This window comes from Malania oleifera, chromosome 9 (assembly GCF_029873635.1).
Source record: "Malania oleifera isolate guangnan ecotype guangnan chromosome 9, ASM2987363v1, whole genome shotgun sequence".
Classification (NCBI taxonomy): domain Eukaryota; kingdom Viridiplantae; phylum Streptophyta; class Magnoliopsida; order Santalales; family Ximeniaceae; genus Malania; species Malania oleifera.
In genome coordinates, this window is record NC_080425.1 from 29789671 (window position 1) to 29809078 (window position 19408).

Genomic DNA, 19408 nt, shown 5'->3' on the forward strand with positions numbered 1-19408 from the left:
AACAAATTCCTAAAGAGAAAAAGGACTTGACCGATGTAGACTACAAAATGCTACAAATAAATTCAAGTGCCATAAATGTCTCATATTGTGCTTTAGATGCTAATGAATTCAATAGAGTCATGGCCTATAAAACGGCTAAAGAAATTTAGGACAAGTTAGAAGTAACATATGAAGGAACAGTAGATGTTAGAGACAATAGGATTGACATGCTAACCAGTGAGTATGAAGCATTCAAAATGAATTTAGATGAAACAATCAACTAGTATTTATACTAGATTTACTCACATAATAAATTCTCTAAGTGCCTTAGGAAAGACCTACACTACCTATGAAATGATTCGAAAAATACTAAGAGGCCTTCCCTCCATATGGGAACCAAAGGTCACTGTAATTACCGAAGGTAGGAACCTTAAGGCTACCTCACTAGATGAACTTGTAGGTTCACTACTCACTTATGAAATGACATTAAAAGAAAGAAACCCTGAACCTAAGCACAAGATGTCCATTGCCTTAAAAGCTACTAGTGAAAGCTCAAGTGAAGATGAAAGTGAATCTAGTGATCTAGACCACGATGAATTAGCATTCATCACTAAAAGACTTGGAAAGTTCTATAGGAGAAATAAAAAGTTCCCTAGAAAGTTTTATAAAAGGAAATTTGAGAAAAGGGAACCTAGTAGGAAAGAACAAAAGTAAAAATGACTCTCCTATATGTTATCATTGTAAGAAACCATGACACATCAAGCCGAACTGCCCTTTACTCAAGAAGGATAAAAAGAAGAAGAAGGAAGCCATGAAAGCTACATGGGATGATTCAAGCTCAAGCGAAACGGAGAACGACTCAAGCGGACAAGAGACGGCGAATATGTGCTTCATGGCAAATGATGAAGAGGTAAATTCTTACTACTCCTTATTATCGAATTCTAGTAATGAATCTTGTGATGAATCTTGCGATAGCATGCTCTCCTATAAAGAACTACAAGCTGAGTTATTTGCCTTACATAAAAGATTTATCAAAATCTCCAAAAGAAACATAACTTTAAAAGAACAAAATGAAAAACTAATAAAACAACTTGAATCTTCTAAATCCATTGAAAAGAGAAAGAATCTCGTATTGAAAAATTAGAAGAGAAAATAAAAGATATGTCTCAAGAAATAGGCAAAATACAAGTAGATGATCTAAATAAAAAAGATTTAGAAATAATCGAACTTAAGAAGTCAATAGAGGATAAAGAGAAAATCATTTATAACTTTACGAAAGGTAAAGAAAATTTTGAAAGAGTGATTAGACAACAAAGATCGCATGGAAATAGAAAAGGAATCGGATATAATGGAAAAACAAATAAAAGAAGTAAAAACTTATTCATGGGGTATTTTGTTAAAGAAGCAAAGCACTATGCTCGTACTTCCTCAACCAATATACATGACCATACTATTTGCTACATGTGCAAGAATAAAGGACATGTGATGTTCAATTTCCTACTCAAAAGAAAATATGTTAAAGTTCAAGGTGAATGGAAAGTTAACAATGGAACTAGAAATAATCCAAAGAAAGTTAAGAAAATTTGGGTTCCAAAAACTAACACCATGAATCCTTCATTGTAGGTGTACTTTAGGACAACACCATCAAGGGAAAAGTGGTACTTGGATAGCGGGTGTTCAAGACACATAACCGGAGATAGGACCAAGTTCACCACACTAAAACAAAAAGATGGGGGATGTGTGACCTTCGGTGACAATGCCAAAGGTAAAATTGTTGGCATTGGTAAAATAGGTAAAGAACCCTCTCTTACAATTGATGATGTGTTGTTGGTAGATGGTTTAAAACATAATCTTTTGAGTATTAGTCAATTAAGTGACAAAGGTTTTGAAATAATTTTTAAGAAAGACAAATGTATTATTCAAAATCCTAAGAATGATGAAACCGTATTCACAGCTCATTGGGTAAATAATGTATATTGAATAAGTCTTGATAACCTAGTTAATCAAAATGTGACTTGTTTGGCTGCCATAAATGAAACTAGTTGGCTTTGACATAGGAAACTGGGGCATGTAAGCATGAATGTGACACCCCAGACCTGCCACATAGGGCCCAGTGCGTCAAGAAAATAACACGTGTCTCTGATACTATTCACACAGCAGGAATAATAAATATCTTCAACAAAAATACCAGAGTGCTATATTTACATGCATTGATCCATAATAATTACAACCTAATCCTTCATATTATAAATCCAGAATTAATACATATTAAACATAAACTAAATACATATCCGATCTACTATATTTAACTAACAAAACTACCCTGCCCTGGCGCTATCTAAGCTCGATCACCTGGATAACTTGAAAAGATTTAACATATGACGGGGTGAGACACCTCTCAGTAAAGAAGAAATAGTTTATAATAGTGTGTGGCTGAAGTGTTTATAATACAATTTAAAATATCCATCTCAGGTGTACACACAGTTCACAAGAAGACAGAAAACATGCCTATAATCACACAAGATCATTGTCCTTATCATCCAATCACATACTTATAACCAATCGGTATTTTAATGTTAGTTTTTCGAGAATAGGGAAATCCACCCGTCCATACAAGGGCTTCCCTCTGCTCTAGTGCTAATACCAGGGCACTCACCTTCCTCAGTAAGCCCTCAGGTTATGTATCTAGGTAAAGACACCGAAAATGGGGAAGATCACCCCGCCCATACAAGTGGCTTTCCTCTATCCTAGTATCCATAAATAATTACCGGAGTACTCGCCTTCCTCAGAAAGCTCTCGGATGGAGTAATCTACTTTACCCAAAATACTTAATTAATTAAATAGTCGTACACAACCAACACAATTGCTTCACAAAATTTTACGCATGCACCCCTATCATAATTAATCCACACAAGATCAAATCACACAACATCAATGTCCACAAAAGACTGGTCCATATAGGGCTGATCAAATCACATAGCATCAACATACACAAAAAATACAAAACAAGCACCTCGTTCATGATAAATAGGTAAACAACCTCCTCATACCACTGCCAATGTTTACTTCCCAGTATAAATGTCCATATAACAACCTCCTCATACCACTGCCAACGTTATATGACGATTATACCAGGTATGATATAATGACCTCCTCATACCACTACCAACGTTATATCGTCATTCATATGAACCACATCACAGATCAATCACAAACCTGACCAATCAATCATGTCAACGCAAATACCACAGTATATTCAATCATCCAGTATTATCAGCCAAACAAAGTTCACAATCCAACCAGCATATCCAACCAAACAAGAATTATAGCCAAATAACATTAAAAATCTCAATGATTTCATCAATCCACTAAGCTCATAATCATTTAATTGTCAAAATGGTCTCAACCACACAATTTTTTTCCCCAATTTAATACATAAATAATTAAAACAATATTTTCAATACTAGTTTGATTTAGAAAAATTATACCTGTATATGTAGGATTTTTACCCAAAATTAGTCACTTTAAAATTACCAAAAAGCTATTATAAAATATTTCCCCTTACCTAATTCCTGAAAAGCCTCCTAAAATAACCAATCCTGCACCCGTAGGGTTCCCCGTTCAACGCCTTGAAAATCACATCTCCCAGAACTAAACTTCAATATTTCTTCACATATAATATTTTCTACAACTAGGGTAAAACCAAATTTTACACAAAACACCTTACCTTAAATCTGGGATGAATTCCTAACTAGTCCTACCGACGATCCACTCTAGCAGATTTGTAGAGAACTCTTCCAAGAGTGTCGTGGTGGCCTCAGATTGTTGAATCAAAGAAAATTCAGCCCAAAATCGAAGAGATAAGGTGGTAGTGCCGAATTTTCTGGAGAGAGAGAGAGAGAAGACATGCAAGAATTTCGCGCTGAAATGAAACAATTCCACTTTATATACACAGGGATTCGTCGACAAGACACGTCGATTCGTCGACGAGTCCTAGTGCATAGTTCGTTAATGAGGCAACCAACTTGTTGACGAATTTCAGTCATGCGAAGAACCCCTCTCGGTAATTCCTCATCAATGATATACATACCCTCGTCAACAAGCTCAAAAGAACATTCATCGATGAAACCAATCCGTTCGTCGACGAATGAATGCTGCCACCTTTTCAAATTTATTCCTTCTTTCCTTTCTATCTTCTTTATTATCTTAAATTATTTAAAAATTACCCGGGCTGTTACAATGGACCTATTATCTAAACTATCCACGAAAAAAATTAGTAAAAGGATTACCAAATAAAAAATTTATAAAAGATAAGATTTGTGATGCATGCTAAAAAGGAAAACTGGTCAAAACAAGTTTTAAAAAGAAGTACATATCAACTAGTAGACCCTTAGAACTCTTGCACCAAGACTTATTTGGCCCTACTAGAACACAAAGCTTAGGAGGCAAACAATATGCCTTTATAATTGTAGATGAGTATTCAAGATATACTTGGGTATTGTTCTTAGCAAATAAAGATGAAGCTTGTAACACGTTAATCACTCTATGCAAGAAACTACAAAATTAAAAAGGCTATAACGTAACTAACTTTACGAGTGATCAAGGTAGAGAGTTCAAAAATAAAGATGTTGATAAATTTTGTGATGATCATGGTATAAATCATAACTTTTCATCACCAAGGAATCCACAATAAAATGGAGTAGTTGAAAGAAAAAATAGAACCCTTCAAGAGATGGCAAGAACCATGTTAAATGAAAATGATTTACCTAAATACTTTTGGGCTGAAGCTGTAAATACAGCTTGTTATGTTATAAATAAGGTATCCATTAGATCAAGACTAGATAAAACACCTTATGAGCTATGGAAAGGTAGAAGACCAAACATAGCTTACTTCCATGTATTTGGATGTAAATGCCTTATTCTCAATAATAAAAGATGATTTAGGCAAATTTGATGCAAAATCTGATGAAAGTATTTTCTTACGATATTCAACAAATAGTAAAGCCTATATGGTTTATAATAAAAGAACACTTACTATCGTTGAATCCATATATAAAACTTTCGATGAATCAAATCACTATGTCAAAGAAATTAAGAATGATGAAAGAGAGGATATCTCACAAAAAGAATAAAATCTTGAAATAAAAGAAGAAAACAATAATGAAACTTCAAATGAAAACTCCATAGAAAACCAAGAACTACCAAAAGAGTGGAAATATGTTAAAAGTCATCCAAAAGATCAAATTCTTGGAGAACCATCAAAAGGAGTAACAACTAGAGCATCATTGGAAAATGCAACTATTATGCAATTTATCTCAAGATGAACCTAAGAACATTGAAGAAGCCTTAAATGACGATTCTTGGATTATGGCAATGCAAGAAGAACTAGATCAGTTTGAAAAAATTCAAGTATGGGAACTAGTACCTAAACCCAAAGAACATTCAATTATAGGAACTAAATGGGTCTTTAGAAATAAGAAGGATGAAAATGGGGTAGTCGTTAGAAATAAAGTTAGGTTAGTAATACAAGGTTATAATCAAGAAGAAGGTATCAATTATGAAAAAACCTTTGCACTCGTAGCAAGAATGGAAACAATAAGGATGCTCCTAGCCTATGTAGCCCATAGGGATTTTAAACTATACCAAATGGATGTAAAAAGTGCATTCTTAAACGGATGTATAAATGAAGAAGTTTATGTTAAACAACCTCCAGTTTTTGAAGACACAAAAAATCCAAATCATGTATTCAAGTTAACAAAAGCTTTGTATGGATTGAAACAAGCTCCTAGAGCTTGGTATGAAATACTAAGCAATTTCCTACTTAATAATGATTTTTCAAGAGGAAAAGTTGACAACACCTTATATATAAAGAATAAAAACAAACACATGCTAATAGTACAAATATATGTGGATGACATCATTTTTGGAGCTACAAATGAAGAATTATGTAAAGAATTTGCAAATTGCATGCAAAAAGAATTCGAAATGAGTATGATGGGAGAGTTGAATTATTTCCTAGGGTTACAAATCAAACAAGCCAAAAGTGGAACTTTTATAAATCAAACAAAATACATTAAATATATGTTGAAAAAGTTTGACATGGAAGGACGTAAACCCATAGGAACTCCTATGAGCACCTCAACAAGCCTTGATAAAGATAAAAAGGGAAAATCAATGGATAGAAAACATTATCGAGGAATGATAGGAAGCTTATTGTATTTGACCGCTAGTAGACCAGATATCATGTTTAGTGTATGCATGTGCGCTAGATTACAATTAGCACCTAAGGAATCTCATCAAGTCACTGTTAAAAGGATACTAAGGTACTTAGTAGGTACTCTTGATTTAGAATTGTGGTATCCCAAGGAGACTAATTTTGAAATGATTAGCTATTTAGATGCAGATTATGCTGGATGTAAAATAGATAGAAAAAGTACTAGTAGCACTTGTCACTTTCTAGGACGCTCACCAGTATCTTGGTTTTCAAAGAAGCAAAATTCTGTAACTTTATCCACACCGAAGCCAAATACATAGCTGTTGGGAGCTGTTGTGCACAAACACTATATATGAAACAACAACTAAAAGACTTCAATCTTGAATACCAAACAATATCAAAGTGTGACAACATAAGTGCAATAAACATTTCTAAAAATACTGTTTCACACTCAAGAACTAAGCACATTGATATAAGACATCACTTTCTAAGAGATCATGTTCAAAAAGAAGATATAATACTTGAATTTATCCATACAAGTGATCAATGGATAGATATATTTACAAAACCTATTAGTGAAGAAACATTTATAACCATAAGGAGAGAACTTGGATTAATACATAGAAGAGAATTGTTTTAGAAAGAAATTATAAAATTTTTCAGAACTTTAATCGTCTGAACCTAAATCCTTAGATGGCTTAACACTGTAGACTGCAGATTCAAAATACTAAACCTAGAACTTCAAATGTTTGGGAGGCTACTAACTTTTTCAAATTCAGGATTTGGAAATCTTCAGATGACTGAAGATAATCTTCAGTCTTTTGAAGTTGCGGAGTTTAAATATAACAACTCCTTCAAAACCCTAATTTCAAACATCTGAAGTTTGTTCCATCACTCCTCTGAACTCACCTCTCTTTATCTCCCTTCACTCTCGACCAAAAATCCTTCAATCCAAAGCTCCATTCTCTCTTCAAAAGTTAATCTCACGTAGTCTAGGGTTTTCCAATCAAGTTTTTTTCGCCTACTCAATCATGCCTCGCACCAAACAAATGGCAAATCATGGATCTTTTTCAGGAAGGGATATACAAAATATTAAAAAATGGCTTGTTGCACCACAAGCCAAACTCCGTTATCGTGCCTCTCTTGGTACCATTGATCCTATTCTAGGTAAGGTGTTAGATATCTCCTTCTTCACTGCTAAATTTCCTGAAATTCTCCCAGTATTTAAAAATATAGGATGGTATGATTTCATTGTTCAGCAACCCAAAGGCATCTTTCCTCATCTTGTCAAAATATTCTACGCAAACTTGATTTATGAAAATGACATTTTTTCATATGAAGTTAAAGGGAAGAAAATTCTTCTAAATTCCGAAATACTATCTCCTATCTTCAAAATCACTTTAGGAGAATTTGAGTGTCCTACTGTTACTCAATCCTAGATTTTGGAACAAGGTTTTACTCCTAAAACCTTTTTCCCATTAATTATGGAAAATGAACTTGTATACTTTGGGCATCCTCTGGTATATAAGCAACTCAATTTAAAAGCTCAAATTCTACATAAGATTGTTTCCTATAACATTCTCCCCAAATAAGGTTCGTTCGACCATCTTTTATACATGGAATGTTTTGTTCTTTGGTGTCTTCTTAAAGGTAAAAAGCTAGATTTGGCTAGCTTGATTATAAAATGGATGTGAGCCAAACTAGAATCCACCAAGGTTGTTCTCCCCTACGGTGGTGTTCTCACCCTTCTCTTTGCTCATTTTCATATTTCAAGTGCTTCTGAATTCTTTGTTAAATGAACCCAATATGATCTTTTCAATCTTACCACCTTAAAAAAATGGGGTATGACAAAGGCAATGAGGGTTGGTACTTTAAGACCGGGAGACCTCAACATGTTGTAGCAGCCTCAGCAGCAACTCCTCCTCCTCCTACACATGATCAGCGATCTTCACAAGATGCACAATTGTGGTTTTTGTCCTTTCACCAAGACTTCACTACTTTCTCATCTGAAGTACGATCCGGGATTCAAAGTATCAAAGAGAAAGTCACCTTACTTGATCAATGCATAATTCGGATCGAGGAACATCAGGAAAAAACCTTTAGGGTTGGTGATCCCATGGACATCAGCTCAGCTCCTCGCAATGAAGGTGATAGTTCTAAAGCAGAAACTGAGGACAGAGAAGAAGGATCTGAGGAAGAAGGAGGTTAGGAAGAAGAAGAAGGTCAAGAAGAAGAAGCGGAAGATGAAGAAACTAGAGTAGATGACTAGCTGATGTTGTATTTATAAGTTGTTTGCATTGTATGACACTGTTTGAGTTTTTTTTTTAGATAGCTAAAGTTGTTTTATGAGTTGTTTTTTTTTTTTTTAACACTTTTTGAATATGATTTCCTCTATGTGTAAATACATCTTTGCTATTATAATATGCCTTTATTTACTATCCCTTGCCTCTTTTTGAATAATGACAAAAGGGGGAGAAAATTATTAGCAAAGATAATACAAAATGAGCTAAAACCTAATATGCTAAAGTGAAGTGAAATATGGCACATAACTTGTAAAGATGCAAGTAAAATTGAATAAGTTATACAAATATGTAAGTAAGAAATCATACTTTATGAGCTAAAAGATTCATATTGAATAAAGTGTGACATACTTGTTAAATATTACTACATGTTGGATGATATGCTATTTGCTTACTTGAAATTTTTGTCATTACTCTTATCAAATGTTAAAAGGATGCTTATTGTAAGGGGGAGCCTTTTTCAAGGGAACTCTCATCTTTGCTCCTTGGTTGTCATCATCAGAAAGGGGGAGATTGTTAGCCTAACTAGGTTTTTCAGTCAGTTTTGGTGATTACAAATAAAGGATAATCTAACTTGGAATGGTTAAGTAACGATGTTTCAGGTTTGACAATAATACAAGGATCATTATGGACCATCAAGCTACATTCATTAACAAGTGATCCAAGAGAAGCTCAAAGCAACACTAGATCGATCATTGCATGGGGAAACTAAAACCAGCTCAAGCTAAAGTCCAAGGGATTTCAAAGTGACCATGAAGTGGAAGATTTTAAGCTTAAAGTATAAAATTTTAGGATGAGCAATGTAAGTACTTCAAAGTTGAATATCTATTGAAATATCATTTGAAGCTCTTTAAGGGAAATATATGGACTTAGAGACCTATTTTAAAACCTCGAAAAATGTTTTATAAAAGAACAAAGAAAGAGAGCAAAACATATTTTTGAAACGAAAAAAAAAACCAGAAAGTATACTGCTCAGAAGACTGAGGTGCCAAATTTATAGGACTAAAGTTTAAGCTTAGTTGTTTGAAGAATTACTTCAGAAGTCTGAAGATTAAGTTCAGTCGTCTGAAGATTTATTGGTGAAACACAGAAACGGGCAGAAGCACATCAGAAGACTAAATTCTGACTTTAGTCGTCTGAACCCGAAACATCAGAAATCTGAACCCCAACTTCAAACGTCTGACCCTGTGTCCAGTTCAAAATTTTCAAAGCTTTAAGGAACTTCAGAAGATTGACCCCGAAGGTTCAGTTGTATGAACATTGTTAATAGTCAATTTTTTATTAAATATTTCAAATGTTTTAAATTGTTTTCTTGAGCTCCAAATTTTCCTAAAACTTAGGAAATACTCAAAGTAATCTTAGGTAGCACGCAACTCATTTTATTGGCCTATAAATACATGGTTTTGCAAATTGAAATACACCAAGAATTGAAAAATATGTTCTAAGCTCTCTTGCATTCAAAGTCACTACTTGCTTAACCACTTGCAATATGAAAGTGCTGATATTTTGAAAGTATTGATCATCAATCCCTGAGTTCTACATACTGATTTCTCATCTGGGGAAAAAGGGACTTGGTGAATTCTGATCTTGAGCTTCGAATTGTATTTCATCTTTGATATTTAAATTCTGAAGTATATAGATTTGAATTGTACTAATCAGCTATGTTTGTGAGCACTCTTTGTACACATCTACTTGCTGTTTCTCTTGTACTTATTGCATGATTCTAGACTTGTTGGATTGTTGACCAAACAAGGGAATATCATTTGGAGAGGTGGACTCTAGCCTACTTGAAGGAGTGGTTGTAAAAGGTGTTGTTTCACCCGACAAAAGAACTAAGCTAGTGGAATCCTTTGGTGGTTTGCCAAAGGTGAGGATGTAGGCTGTGGATAAACCAAACCTCGTAAATCTCGGTGTTCCTCTCATCTTACACTTTTTATTTTCTGCACCATATATTCTTGTGTATGCTAAGTGCAGGTTGCAGGGCTTAAAATCCAAATTCAAAGAAGACTCTTGATTTTAGAAAGTATGTTTTAATTAACCGTCTTTGGAAACCCACAAGGGAGTACGTTGGTTAATTTGCGGAAATCTTGATTAAGAGAAGCGTAGTAAAATTCCATTCAAAGCAGGGTTTGCAAACAACTACAGGGCTGCTATCAAAAAGCAAGAAATTCCTGAATGATTGATTGATTTTCATACTTTGGTTGGTTGGATTATCTTTTTAATTTGTTAGCACTTTGTGATGTGATTTGGTTGTGATCATAAGCTGATTGATTTGTTTTTTTTTTTGTTGTTGCATTAAAACAAGCAAGAAGTTGAAAAGAGGTTAAATTTTTAATTAATCCAATTCACCCCCTCTTGGGAAAGCTATTATAATTTCATTCTTTTTTCCCCTTTTCTTCTATTTCCCCTTTTCCTTTTATTATCTTCCTTATTATTTTAAATAGTTAAAATTTTCTAGGTTATTACATTCTTCCCTCCTTAAAAGAATTTCGTCCTCGAAATTCCTTAATCACCCATTTCTCAAAAATAAAAAGCTAACTAACCACATTCATACATTTCAATCAATTCAAACATATGCAACACCATATCATGCAAGGTCAAACAAAAATAATACCCATGCTAACGTAAACATATTACCTGTGCCTTTAGCATTGTCCTCCTCTAGTGTACCTAACATATAAACACATGTCGGGGCACTGCTGCCGCGAGGCATTGGGTTGTTCCTCTAATTCTGATTCGGAGCTAGTGCATTGTTCGGAGATTCTTGACATTCCCGAGCTATATGACCATATTTTCCGCATCTATAGCATATGACACCCTAACTCCGGCATTCTCCCCAATGCCGCTGGTTACATCTAGCGTAATGGGGGTGTGATGGATCACCCTGTCATCCTCGATCATTATTTTCTGACTCCTAACCTACAACATCTCTATCTCCCCTCCACGACCCTTGTCTGACATTTATTTTGGAGTGAGGAGACGCAAATCTTTTCCTTTGTTCTGATGCCTCTGCACCTCTTTGCAGACTCGACTCCGCAATAGTAACTTTCTCCACCAGTGTCACGAAATCTTGAATCTGCAAACATGCCATGTGCTTGTGAATCCTCTTATTTAGGCCCCTTTCAAACCATCTCGTCTTTTGGTATTCGTCTGGAACCATAAAAGGTGTAAAGTGAGATAGTTTGAGGAACCTAGCAGCATACTGCTGAACAATGAGGTGCCCCTGAGTCAGGTTGAAAAATTCTTCTGCCTTTGCATTTCTAGTGGTGGCAGGAAAATATTGGTCATAGAAGACCCGATTGAAACGACCCCAGGTCATTACTATAGCTATCGCTCGCTGTTCCTCCACCAATTTCACCGCATGCCACCACCGTTCAACTTTTTTTGCCAGGTTAAAGGTGGTGAAAAGAACCTTCTGCTCTGTGGTGCAGTTCAACACTGCGAGTATCTTTTCCATCTCTTGCATTCACGTCTCAGCCTTAATCGGGTTAGTACCACCCTCAAAAGATGAGGGTTTCAAATGGGTGAATTGATCAATTTTACAGCCCTGATGCACTTGTGGATAGTTTGATCCCCGGAAGTCTCATCTCATCTCTTACCTATCCTGACGAGCTATTCCTCACAACAAACACAAGGTGTCAATCTTATCCCAGCTGGAAACTCCTAACTCGCTTCCTCCTTCTTCGTCCAAGCCTTTGCCTCTGGGATCCATCCTGGAGTATACATATAATAGAGGCAAATTTAGAATCTCTACATCTTATTATATTTGACATAATCATAAAAAATAGAACCAATTAAATATCCAAATCCTCAACTAAATTTCCAACATCTAATTATCCGCAATCATCTAAATCTTCAAATTGAAATTCCAAAATTCAGTTTCTCTACTTGGAAACATCACCGTCGACGGATTTACCATGGTTTTCTGAAACCGTCAACTGATTCAGAAAATCACAGAAGTCCATCAAGGAATTTTTGCCTCCAGGCTACGAAAAAAACTCAAACTCCTGCCTGTACCTTAATCTACCCATTCCTACCTTTATCTAACTCAAACCTATACTCTGGTATCAATCTTCCTAAAGTCTGCAAGACTGTTATGCTCTGATATCAATTGTAACGCCCCGGACCCTCCATGTGGGGCTCGAAGTGTTATAAGACCAAACACGCGTCTCTGATATCATTCACGCAGCGGAATTAATTAAATAACCTCAAACAAAATACCAGAGTTCTATATTTACAAATGCAAGCCCATAAAATACAATCTTATTCTTCATATTACATAACAAGGTAAAATGTATATTAAACATACAACAAAACACATATCTGTTTTGGTATCCACTCACAAAAACTAACCCCACCCTGGAGCTATCTAAGCTTAATCATCTGGAAGACTTGAAAAGATTGATAAATCGACGGGGTGAGACACCTCTCAGCAAGGAAGAAATAAGTTACAACAGTGTGTGGTTGAAGTGTTTAATATAATTACAATATACAAAAATAATCATATTTCACTATCAATAGTAGCTGAGAGAAAATGCACCCTTAAATCACATCATTGTCGATTTCTCTGTCACCTAATCACATGCACACATACATAATTATTTTTACTGATAATTCCCAAGAATAGGGAAGTCTACCGCCTATACAAGTAGATTCCCTCTACTCTAGTGCTAACATCAGGGCACTCACCTTTCTCAGTAAGCCTTCGGGTTATGTATCCAGGTAAAATCTCCTAGAATAGGGAAGGTCACCTACCCATACAAGTGACTTCCCTCTACTCTAGCATCCATAAATAATTACCGGTAAATACTTAAGTAATTAAAGTCACATGCAACCAATAATAACCATTTCACAAAGTTCCACATGGACACACATATCACAATCAATCAACTTAGGATTTACACATTCAATAGTCTCACCTACACAGGGTCCATATCCACACAGAATATAATGTCCACACAATACTCTAATCCATATAAAATACACATCCATATAGGACTAGTCCATACAGAACTATCATACATACAACATACATGTCCACACAGGACTAGTCCACACAAGACTATCAACCACACAGGTTACACGGTCCACACAGGAGTAATCATCACACAAATTACAACACAAACCACCTTGTTCATGGTAAATAGGCAAAACAAACTCCTCATACCACTGCCAATGTTTACCCCTCAATATAAACGTCCATATAATGACCTCCTCATACCACTGTCAACGTTATATGACAATTATATTAGGTACGATATAACAACCTCCTCATACCACTGCCAATGCTATATTGCAATTTACATGAACCACAACACAAATCAATATCAAACCAACCACTCAAATACATCTACACATCTACCATAGTATACATAATCAAACTGTATCCATAACCAACCAGTATTTTCAACCAAACTGAATTCGCAACCCAAATGGTATTCACAATCACATAATAAAGCATAATTCCGTAGTATTTGCAACCATTTTATTGTCAAAGTTGTTTTTATGCCACACGGTTTTCCTAGTATAATATATATCAAAAATAGTATTTTCAATACCTATATTGTTCAAAAAATTATACCTGATTATATAGAATTTTATACCCAAAAATTAATCATTTTAAACTTAATAAAAATCTATTATAAAGTATTTCCTCTTACTTGCTCCTTGGGATTCTGCCTAAAATCGAACAAACATGAGACCCTGTATTCCAAAAATCCCAACTTACTCAAATCTCAGAAAAACACTCATTTAATGCTTCCTAGGTTCCAAATAACTATATTTGTTAAGAAAACTTTATATTAACTCACTTACCCTGATTTTAGGATGTTTCCCTAAAACCCTAGACCAACGATCTGCTCTGGCAGCTTTGCAGAAAACGATCCCACGAACCCCGTGGTGGTTTTCAATTGTCAAATCGGGTCAAATCTAGCCTGTAATCGAATAGAGAAGGCTGAGGGACCGTTTTATAGAGAGAGAAAGTGAAGAACCCCAATTTGTTTTCGCTGAAAATGAAAGCAAACACTATTTATAGGCAGGGCCTCATCGACGAGACACGTGGACTCGTCGACGAGTCCAAGTACATCGTTCATGGATGAAACCAGAAGCTCATCGACGAAATTCAGAATATCTCAAACCCCTTGGCAACTCTTCATCGACAAGTCATGTGCCCTCGTTGATAGATCAAGGAAGAACTTTCGTGGATGAGACCAGTTGGTTCGTCGACCAGTTCTCGCTAACCTTTCTTTAAAAATTCTTTTTTCCCCTTTTCTTCTATTTCCCCTTTTCCTTTTATTATTTTTCTTATTATTTTAAATATTTAAAATTTTTTGAGTCATTACATTCTCTCCTCCTTAAAAGAATTTCGTCCTCGAAATACGTTAATCACCCATTTCTCACAACTAAAAAGCTAACTAACCATATTCATACATTTCAATCAATTCAAACATATGCAATACCATATCATGCAAGGTCAAACAAAAATATTACCCATGCTAACGTAAACATATTACCTGTGCCTTTAGCATTGTCCTCCTTAGGTGTACCCAACATATAAACACGTGCCGGGGTATTGCTGCCGCAAGGCAACGGGTTGTCCCTTTTATTCTGATTCAGAGCTGGTGCATTGTTTGGAAGTTCTCGACATTCCTGAGCTATATGACGATATTTTCCGCATCTATAGCATACGACACCCCTACTCCGGTATTCTCCCGAATGTCGCTGGTTACATCTAGGGCAGTGGGGGTGTGATGAATCGCCATGTCATCCTCGATCATTCTTTTCCAACCCCTGACCTACAACATCTCTGTCTCATTTCCACGACCCTTGTTTGAAATTTTTTTGAATGAGGAGACGCAGACCTTTGCCTTCTTTGTGATGCCTCTGCACTAGTAGCTTTCTCCACCAGTTCCTCGAAATCCTAAATCTGAAAACATGCCAAGTGCTTGTGAATCCTCTGATTCAGGCACCTTTCAAACCATCTCACCTTTTGGTATTCATCTGTAACCATAGAAGGTGCAAAGCGAGTTAGTTCGAGGAACCTAGTAGCATAGTGCTGAACAGTGAGGTGCCCCTGAGTCAGGTTGAAAAATTCATCCGCCTTTGCATTTATGGTGGTGGAGGGAAAATATCGATCGTAGAAGACCTGCTTGAAACGACCCCAGATCATCGCTATAGGTACCGCTCGCTGTTCCTCAAATAGCTTCATCGCATGCCATCAGTATTCAGCTTCTTCTGCCAGTTTAAAGGTGGTGAAAAGAACCTTTTGCTCCTCGGTGCAGTTCAACACTGCGAGTATCTTTTCCATCTCTTGCATCCACGTCACAGTCTTAATCGGGTCAGTGCCACCCTCAAAAGATGAGGGTTTCAAATAGGTGAATTGATCAATTTTACAACCCTGGTGCACTTGTGGATACCTTGATCCCCCGGAGTCTCATCTCATCTCTTCCCTAACCTAACAAGCTATTCCTCACAAGAAATGAGAGGTGTCAATCTCCTCCCCGCTGGAAGCTCCCAACTCGCTTCCTCATCCTTCATCCATGCCTTTGCCTTTGGGATCCATCCACGAATATACATATAACAAAGGCAAATTTAGAATCTTTACATCTTAATATATCTGAGATAATCATAAAACATAAAACAAATTTAATATCCAAAGCCACAATTAAATATCCAACATCCAATTATACGCAATCATCTTAATCTTCAAATTGAAATTCCAAAATTTAGTTTCTCTGCTTGGAAACATCACCGCCGATGGATTTACCGTGGTTTTCTGAAACCGTCGACTGATTCAAAAAATCACAGAAGTCCATCAAGAAATTTCTGCCTCCAGGCTATGAAACAAACTCAAACTCCTGTTTGTACCTTAATCTACCCATTCCTACCCTTATCCAACTCAAACCTATACTCTGGTATTAATCCTCCTAAAGTCTGCAAGACTGTTATGCTTTGATACCAACTGTAACGCCCCGGACCCGCCACGTGAGGCTCGGAGTGTTATGAGACCAAACACGCATCTCTGATACCATTCACACAGCAAAATTAATTAAATAACCTCAAACAAAATACCAGAGTTCTATATTTACATATGCAGACCCATAAAATACAATCTTGTTCTTCATACTACATAACAAGGTAAAATGTATATTAAACATACAACAAAACACATATCTGTTTTGGTATCCACTCACAAAAACTAACCCCGCCCTAGAGCTATTTAAGCTTAATCATCTGGAAGACCTGAAAAGATTGATAAATCGATGGGGTGAGACACCTCTTAGCAAGGAAGAAATAAGTTACAACAGTGTGTGGTTGAAGTGTTTAATATAACTATAAAATACAAAAATAATCATATTTCACTATCAATAACAGCTGAGAGAAAATGCATCCTTAAATCACATCATTGTAGATTTCTCTGTCACCCAATCACATGCACACATACATCATTATTTTTACTAATAATTCCCAAGAATAGGGAAGTCTACCGCCCATACAAGTAGATTCCCTCTACTTTAGTGCTAACACCAGGGCACTCACCTTTCTTAGTAAGCCCTCGGGGTTATGTATCTAGGTAAAATCTTCGAGAATAGGGAAGGTTACCTGCCCATACAAGTGACTTCCCTCTACTCTGGCATCCATAAATAATTACTAGAGTACTCGCCTTCCTCAGCAAGTCATCAGGTGAAGTATTCTACTTTACCATAAATACTTAAGTAATTAAAGTCACACACAACCAATAATAACCATTTCACAAAGTTCCACATGTACACACATATCACAATCAATCCATATAGGATTTACATATTCCACATTCTCACCCACACAGGGTCTATATCCACACATAATACAATGTCCACACATGACTCTAATCCATATAAAATACACGTCCACACAGGACTCATCCACATAGGACTATTATACATACAACATAAACATCCACACATGATTGGTCCACGTAGGACTACCAACCACACAGGTTACAAGGTCTACATAGGACTAATCATCACACAGATTATAACACAAACCGCCCTGTTTATGGTCAATAGGTAAAACAAACTCCTCATACCACTGCTAATGTTTACCCCCAATATAAATGCCCATATAACAATCTGCTCATACCACTGCCAACACTATATTGCAATTTACATGATCCGCAACACAAATCAATATCAAACCAACCACTCAAACACATCCACACATCTACCACAATATACACAATCAAACAATATCCACAACCAACCAGTATTTTCAACCAAACCAAATTCGCAGCCCAAATAGTATTCACAATCACATAATAAAGCATAATTCCGTAGTATTCGTAACCATTTGATTGTCAAAGTTGTTTTCATGCCACACAATTTTTTCCAATATAATATATATCAAAAATAGTATTTTTCAATACCTGCATTGTTCAAAAAATTATACTTGAATATATAAAATTTTATACCCAAAAATTAACTAGTTTAAAATTAATAAAAATCTGTTATAAAGTATTTCCCCTTACCTACTCCTCGGGATTCTGCCTCAAATCAAACAAACATGAGACTCTGTATTCTAAAAATCTCAACTCGGAAAAACACTTATTTAATGCTTCATAGGTTCCAAATAACTATATTTCTTAAAAAAACTTCAAAATAACTCACTTACCCTGATTTTGGGATGTTTTCCCAAAACCCTATATCAACGATTAGCTCTGATAGCTTTGCATAGAATGATCACACGAACCCCGTGGTGGTTCCAGATCGACAAACCAGGTCAAATCCAACCCAGAATTGAAGAAAGAAGGCAGAGGGACGTTTTCTAAAGAGAGAAAGTGAAGAAACCCAATTTTTCTCGCTGAAAATGAAAGCAAACTCTATTTATAGGCAAGGTCTCGTTGACAAGACACGTGGACTCGTCGACGCGTCCTACTACACCATTCATGGATGAAACCGGAAGCTCATCGACGAAATTCACAATATCTCAACCCCCTCGGCAACTCCTCGTCGACAAGTCATGTGCCCTCATCGATAGGTCAAGGAAGAACTCTCGTCGACGAGACTAGTTGGTTCGTAGACGAGTTTTCGTTGACCTTTCCTTAAAAACTCTTTTTTCCCCTTTTCTTCTATTTCCCCTTTTCTTTTTATTATCTTATTATTTTAAATAGTTAAAATTTTCTAGGTCGTTACACTAATGGGTGACCAAGTCAAGGATCTGAAGACTGACTCAGTCACAAATTCCATGAGTTTTGACTAGTAGCTCGACCAGGAGACCTTGAGGGGTGACTAGGTCAAGATCCTGAACATTACAAAAGTTGAGATCCCGAGAGTCTCGACCAGCAGCTCGACTAGAAAGACCTAGAGGCAAGACCAAGTCGAGAATGTATGAAGTTTGAATTCATAAATTCCCAAAAGGCTCAATCTGGGCACGAGCAGGGAAGACATAGGTGCGACTTGGTTGACAAACACAAGTGCCACCGAGTTGCTTTGCAAGATTTTCTACATATTTTCCTATTTTGAATTTTAAACCTTTTAAACCCTTTTGGGTATAAAAGATAGCTTTGTCTATGTGGCTAAGGTTCCTTTTTGGCCACTTTTGAGTTAGTGACAAACTTAGAAAGCCATTAGGTGCAAGGTAGAATAGATTTACTGCTTTTGATTTCAATTCCTATACTAGTTCATGCATGGAATTGCTGAAGGTCTGTAACAACCTTCGTGTTCCTTGTGCTGCCGCTTAGCGTAGATGGTTCTTGGTTGTAATCTCGATTGTTAGTGATGGACTTTTGAGTTGCAATTAAAGTTGATATTTACATGCTTTCTTTACATGCTTTCTTTACTGCTTTCATTTAAATACATGCACTTTCAAAACCTGCACTTTACTTTCCATGTAATTTTACATCTTTGATTGTGTTGAAACCCTAGGGTAAATGATAGCC